We start from the raw sequence: 8,021 nt of genomic DNA on the forward strand, positions 1-8,021 counted from the left end.
ATTTGTCTAGACTTTAATGCTACTTTAGTTGTAGGTCTAAAAATGTACTGAATGAGTCATAAAAGCTCCAGAGCGACAAAACGCTGCTTCAAAAATATATGTTGTACCCCAACGTAGCCGTGAATCATTAATTGAATTATAATGCATTCACCTTTTTAAACTTTGCCGTGTTTCATCCTGCTTTATTTATTGCAGTTGTCCAGCAGAGAAAGATCTATCTATCTATCTATCTATCTATCTATCTATCTATCTATCTATCTATCTATCTATCTATCTATCTATCTATAAGTTTTGCCGGCGAAAATAAGAAAATATTCTCGAGTAGCGACAACAAACAAGTGGTAAAACAATGTTCACAAATAAAACAATGAAGATGTGAAGGGAAAACGGAAAGGTAATTTGTAAACTTACTTCAGTTTTTTCCCCGACTTGTCACCTGTTACAATCAGCGCTGGCTGTTGAAATGAGCTGTAGGAGTTTAGTGAATGTCACTGAGACCAGAACTTTGATTAAAGAAAGGATAACCTATAATTTCAATCCCAGCAGTGTGGGACTGAGAATAAGTTGCTCCATCTTTTACACAACATCCCTCAACACTTCATTATCGCAAGGTGAGGCTCTGAGGATTGTCCGTCTGTAGATGATTGACAGCAGGGTGAACTGAAGTGGAAGTGAAGGGGATAAACATTTCCTCTTAACATTGTCCAAACTAACAGTATGAATAATTAAAGTAAGTTAAAACCACTAATGCATATGAAGTTATTCTTTCTCTTTGACGTGAAAGGGAATTGAGTAATGTAGAGGTAAACATGTATGCTGTCCGCCCGTGTTGCTCGGTGCTCCCCTCTGTCTGCTCTTCCATGGTTTCGCCCAAACTTGGTCCAGATTTGAGTTCGTTTTTGCTCTGCTATCTGGGAGCGCTCAATTGCAGGAGAAGGACCGTCAGTCCCCTCTCTGTGTTTGCTGTCAATGGCTTTCTGGACTTATTTCATTTGAATGTCTGGGCTTTTTCAACACCAATAATGGATATTTTATGGATATTATGGAGCATACCGGCCGTGATAGCTGTTGAAGGTAAGCTCCTGCTCGCATCCCGACGGCTGCACGCGCATCCTTCTACCGGCTTGAGTTTGAGACAAAGCGCGTGAATAAATGCACGTTTATTATTTTTAATAGATACTTGCCATTCTCGTAGTTTTAAGAAATCCCGTCGGTGCTTCTTATAGTACCGAAATGTTGCATAAAGACTCCGCTTAGGGACGGTTGGGTGATAATGGGTCACAATTACACATGCTCTCGCAGCACCCTGTAGCCAATAACCTTTAATAACCTTAATAGTCTTATAAAACTACCGGCTGTTGTGTGATGCATTTACCTAAATTAGGAAATAAAAAAAACGTTAAATTTTGCAAGCGCATCTCTTTCCGTGGAGGTGTGTCGCTCCCACTTGTCAGTTGAGAATAAACAACCAAAGACCTGTTTTATACCTTTTATGTTGTTTTTTATGTGTTCTATTACACATATGTACAAAATGAACGTCGCCCAGTTTGACCTGTAAAAGCTTGTTTTTCTTTTCAGATCATTGTGCAGTCAGTTGTACAGGGAGCTTAGCAAAGCAGGAAAGGGCATCAGTCAGCGTGGCTCAGCGCACAATGAAACAGGTTGAATGGTAAAAACAGAGCTTTCATAAGCTTTCAGGTGTTTACAGGAATCTATTCATTGTGCTTGAAAGTAACTCAGTAGGGCTTTCTACATGTAGGTCTTTTTCTATTAGGGAATGTGACACCATTACGCACATATTCAGAGGTTGTTTCTTCAAAATACTTTAAAATGTTTAAACAAACAAACAAAAAAAAACATGCAGTGTCTTTTTTATTATTTGTATTGCAGGTATCTCTTTAGAATGTAAAAAAGGCCTAATTAGCATGTCTGCAGGTTTTGAGTAGCTGGAATAAGTTAGCCCACTGACAGTTCAGGACGGCCACGAACAGTGGAAAGTGTCAGCCCAGTAATTTTTTGCAGTCTATTTTGAGGATGTGTTCAGAAAACAAATGTGTCCTCCTTCCTCTGGTCAATTTAACGAAACCTCATAATTACAGGTGGAGCAAAGAAACTATTCCAGACCAAACCCAATGTAACTGCAGGATAATGTACCAAAAAAAGAATAAAAAAACAATAGGAAACTTTTTGTTCATCTTTAACTATGTGCCGTATGTGTATACAGATTTGTTCTTCAGGTTAAAAATCTGGCAGGCTTCATGTACTGTTACGACTGACAGGCTGACAACCACCATGCATATTTGCATAGGCCACAACTTACTGCTCTAGTTCATGTTTTTGGTTCATTTAAACATCACGCTCAGTGGCACTCATTGCAGTGTACACACAGACAGGTTTTCATGATACCTTTAATAAATTTGTAAATGTTGAATTTACAAAAAATTGTCAAATTCAGCCTGGTCCAAGACTGACACAATTTTTAGCTGAACAAAAAAAGGGAAAATATGCTACAATTTATAATTTTTTAATAAAATAATTATACCATTATATTTTTTGGTCATTTTCCACTGCCCAAATACAACTGCTGTAAATTATTTAGATTAAATCTGTAAATTAATTATTTTCCATATAGAGATAAATATTGTTTAGGCTGAATATAAACTTATCATATTAAGTGAAAACTGCAATAAGTTAAGAAAAATTTACACACAGATACTATGTAACGTTATCCTTTATATACGCGGTCTATCACAACAGTGTGTTTGTATTTAATTTGTGATATTATTTTTGCTTGATTTTTGTTGAAGTAACAGTTTATTTTTCTGACCTGAATTTGTTTTTGCTGGTTGCTTCAAGTTCAAGGGAAGCACAGGATATGGAAGCTTCCAAAAATAACAACAATTTCACACTATTCGGTGTTCCACTTCCACTTCTTTTTTTTTTTCTCTCTCCCCTTCAGACGCAATCAGAGCCACTGTTGTAGTTTTTTTTTCTTGCTTTTCATATAAGGCTGCAATCAAACATCACCTCGAAATCCTTAAACGGATTTTTCTGTATTGTAATACAATTCATTATGGTTTCATGGCAATGCTTCACGAATCAAATGCAGCATGCCAATTTCAAGGACTTTTTGATCACACGGTGTAGCACCAGTTTATGATTCGAAACCCAACTAAGCCCGTTGCCGACTGAATGCCGTCCCACATCTCAGTTCTACCCTGTGACTCACCCTGCTTGACTGTCCAATGAAATCGCAAGTCGGGCTTACGTAGGAAAAATTAAGAGTTGAAAAAGAGGTCACTGCAGCTCTAATCTAAAAAAAAAAAATGTCTATCCCAGCATGCAACACTGACAGAGCCCTCCAGTGGACTTTTTTGACACGTTTCATGAAGAGACGACATTTCGTCCTTTATTAATCTTAGCAGTTGAAAGCGTCTTTACATAGTCCTTTTATTAAGCGTCGATAATAAAATAATTTTATTCCAGCATCAAATTTCATTTTTAATTGCCAGGAAAAAATGTAACTGTCAGAAAAGTGCGGATAAAAATAATTCACAGCAAAAATTAAATTGCGTATGCAGAAAATCTCAATACATGTGCTTATAATGCTTATTTCCAGACAAGCAAATATAAAAGAGTACAAATAATCAATGAATCAAGCAGGGACCATGTTAGGGGGGCTAAGAGGATTAAAACTATGTCTGAACTTAACAAAATCCCAGCTGTGCTCCAAGTGTCCATTTTACAAATAGTACGTTAAACCTGAAAACTATGTTACAACGACAATATTGCAAGGTGGCGCTGAGGGATCACTGTTTGCGTTTAGACTATTTCTGTTTTCTTCAACATCTCATTTCTACTCAAACTACTGCTGAATAGTACGTCCCCCCATTCAAACTTGTACGGTAAGTAAATTTATCCGTTGTATTCAGCCATTATTCAAAAGCATTTACACGCAAAGCGGAACGCAAAACAACCTTAAATCGTTGATTAGTGTTAATGTAAGCTGATGCCATGTCCTATTGGTTTAGTTAACAGCAAGGGATGGGCTCTTTTCGGAAATTAATTGACGCAGTACTGCCTGGGAAATTAGTCTGACTCTGTCAAACATGTCTATGAAAACACACCGTGGATTTATTCCCTTTATTAGCTCAGCCATTCATTGTCATCAGTGTTAAGTTGACAGCCCCACTAACAACGGTGACACCAATCTAATTCTGTTGAGTGGAAATTTTCAGATTCATTCTCAGCCATAAAATTGTTGTAGCCTGTATTGTTAGGAGGAGATGAGTTTTACTAGATGGATTATTTGGCTTTTCTGCTGTTGCCTCTCCCCTTCTCCCCTCTTCTTTATTGTGATGTTTGAGTTTGTACTGTCCAAATGTTTTTCTGGGAGGTTTGGTGTTGCTATGATGCAACACCATCCTCAACTAGCCTTGTATGCATGTCATTGTTGGTGTGAGTGGAATGATAGATCACTTTGATACAGCGTTTTTTCCTGTCGTTCTTTGAAGGAAACATAATGGGAGCGAAACCACAGCAGAGGATGGTGAAGTGGGGCAGAATGAGATCACAGCATGGAGTCTTTAAAAAATGTCTCACAGATTTGATTGCATTTCAGTATGCACTGCATTCCTTTAGCTCTGCATTCAGGACTGGACACCACACAGCTGAACATTGGCAAACATGTGCTAATTTGACGTTTTACACTTCTCAGCTTTAATGTCACATACCATGTTAATTTCTTGATTATTTTTACTTTCAGCTCTTTATCCTCATTTGACAACTAAGCAAACTGTCATTGTTATGGGTATTTAAATGTCCTATGTTTGGTGAATATGTTAATGTAAGTCCAGTAAATGCTTCTGAGAATAACTATCAATAAAGAGAATATTAAAGAGTATAATGAATACAGGTTTATTTTTGAAAAAGCAAACAAGAGGTAGTTTGTGGAAGGTAAAATAAGTGATCGTATACAGTCCTGTGTTTTCTCAGTCCACCCAGTGAGCAGATGCATGGAGCTGGCCTGCTCGCCAACCGCCACAGTAGGCTTTCACAAAGAATCTGTCTCTATTCAAGCCCTAATCCATGCTGCCGAGGGCCCAGGCATTGTCACTTTGCATGCAAAATTTCAATTAGTACTGGTACCAGTTGTTTCACTTGACGGGGGTGTCACATTTCTGAGACATCTATGGCTACCTCTAGGGTGAGATTAAGGCACTATCATTGATTTACTTAAGAACATTTTTCCCTCCCTGTATTGCATAAGGTTATACACGCTGTGACGGAACAGCTTAGCTTTGTTGTGGCCACTGTATGTATAACATTATATAGATTTTGATTTTCAGTACTTGTGAAAAATAACTGATACATATTTAGATGTTATGTAAAAATTAGATGGAGAACAACTGAAAGCCAGCGGCTTGTGTCGGTCAGAAGTGTTAAAACTTTCACAAAGGGAATTTCTGTTTGATCGGTTTCTGGTCCCTGCTGGCTTGAGCACATTGCTCCTGGCATCAGCCTTTTCAAACATTTTAACTAAAGTTTCTTTCCAACTTGTGATGGATAGCTTGACACTGTTTCCATGCTTTCAGCTGTTTGGATCAGATTGCTTTGGGTTGACTTTTGTGAGCCAACTCTCCTTTTAGTCCCATGGCTAACAGACTTTTGCGGGGTGGGTTCTAAGCTAAAATGGCATTTAAGTTTGTGAAATGTATGTGATGAATAGTGTTGAAGTGTTGAAAAGGCTTCAACTTGCCACATTTTTGGACATGGAAACACTTCAAAAATCAAGGATTTCTTATGTTCTTTTAATTTTATCTGCTATTTATCTTTGCCAGTAATATTGTTTTAAACAGAAAAAAATAGGAAAATGACTGAAGGGAATTTCCCAAGCCATAGGTAATATAAGAAGTTGCCATAATGTCCTAAAGCACTGTAAACAGCACAGCATTGTTGTGCTTCCATTAGTCTCACATGATCGGTGAGTTTTGATTCCATGTTATCTTTCAATCATGCTCAGTACATCATAGTTTTTTTTTTGTTTTTTTTTTTACCTAAAGTAGGCACTGTAAAAAACCTTCATGTTACGTCAAAAGTTGTTTCATTTTTATGGTTTAGTTTGGCTTGGAGAACTTTTGGTCTGTAATTATTTTCTTGTTTTAAAAGAAGAACAGGTGTCACTTCAGTCTCAGGCTTGACTAGTTTCCAAAGAGCAGATGGCCAAAGATGGCTCCCTCATGATGCTATCTTGAATAGAAATATTATCAACAGGTGTTTGAATCCTTCAATATGCTGCAGCATGCTGCCAGAGCCTTGCTAGAAAGTTAAATTGATTTATTTAAATATAGATATGGCATGCATTTATGTCCATTTGTGTTTCTAAAACAATAATCAAAATCAATTTTGCAGCAGTGATATTAATTTCCCAAAGCAGGTGGGTTTTATTTTGACATCACAACATCTGTTGATAATTCTATATGAAAAAGACCCCTTGAACACATTTATATCTGTGTAATGAAAGTTTTCCCAGCTGTCAATTTATGACTTGATACTTAGGAGTTTATTGCAGATAGATGGGGGTTGATTGGGTTTGTCATACTGATGCAGCAATCATTTGTCTCTTGATTGGCTCTAACTGGTCATCAGTGAGTCAAATGCTGTCTAATTGTGCATTATTTCCTCTTACTAAATGCATGAAGGCGGAGTATGTTCACTTTATGCTCTTGAAACACATCCATAAAGCACTTTGATTCAGGCTTAGTAGTGGCTTAAAAACCAAATGCCTTTCTAATCAGTGCTTGCTATTTTATTTTTTATGTGCAAATTTATTATTCCTTACCTATGTTTTTTTTTTTTTATCTCTCAAGACTCAGTCCAAAAAAATGTATGACACTTGGAGTTTCTGAAAATTAACTAGCAAAAAACAAACATAATTTTAGCAATTAAGAAAAATCTAGTTGCTAAATTTGCCAGAGAAGTTACTACACATGAAAAAAATTAACTGTTTGTAAAATATAAACTGAAGAACTATGAATATGTAAAATTGCAGAGAAATTTACAATGAAACAAACCATTTGCTAAGCAATTGTTGAAATCACTGAAAAGTTATGATCACAAAAAGTCATAATTTATTTTTATAGTTATTTCAAAAATAGCAATTAAGTAATTACTGTAATCTAGCCAAGAACATGCTTATTGTTACTGAAATATGAATGAATTATACGTTTTTTAATAAAATTCACAAAACACTATACAAGATAAGTAATAAAGATCACATAAAAATAGGAGTGCAGTGAGTGCAGTTTTCTGGCGGATCACCCATTTTAAGAGGTCTGACCAGCTGATTCAGATTTTGGCATGTACAGATTTTTTTTATCTGAAAAGTTGCTATAAATATAATGCCAAAGTTGGGAAGTTGGCAACTGTAGGGACTATTGTTAACTGCTCATGTGCAGACATGACCTGGTGCGTATTTCAAACCTTTGCAGAGGTAGATAAGATCAGTGGATAAGATGGTTTAACCTATAAGTATCAACCAATCACCTATCACCTTTACAAGTACGTCCCTAAATAAAAACTCACACTTGAAAGACTGCATAAGACTAAAGAAGGGAAATTATCATTTGATTCTCTTGTTTTGATTTAATCAAGAACTTTTTATTTTGTAAATTGTTTATCTTTCTCTGATTGTCATATGACTGAGTTATGGCCTCTTGATCTTTAATAAGAGATCATAAAAGTTTTTGAATGTCTCTTTTCAACACACATTGTTCATTCAGCCATCCTAGCAAGTCTCTCTTAGCTTTGCTATATATTTTTAAACTATGATTTTGTTTCGTGTTTCTATAGGTTCAAGTCACTAAAATGACTGCACTGAAATACTTATTTTAAATTAAATGGCAACGTAAATAAAATATATTTAAGGTGAGTAATATAACTGTCATATAAATAAAAATAAAGCTTGTGCCGTCTTCTTGCTAACTAAAAGTGATGACTTTTGAATAGTTTAGCAAGAAACT

The sequence above is a fragment of the Poecilia formosa genome, unplaced genomic scaffold (assembly GCF_000485575.1).
Source record: "Poecilia formosa unplaced genomic scaffold, Poecilia_formosa-5.1.2 Scaffold18, whole genome shotgun sequence".
Lineage (NCBI taxonomy): Eukaryota > Metazoa > Chordata > Actinopteri > Cyprinodontiformes > Poeciliidae > Poecilia > Poecilia formosa.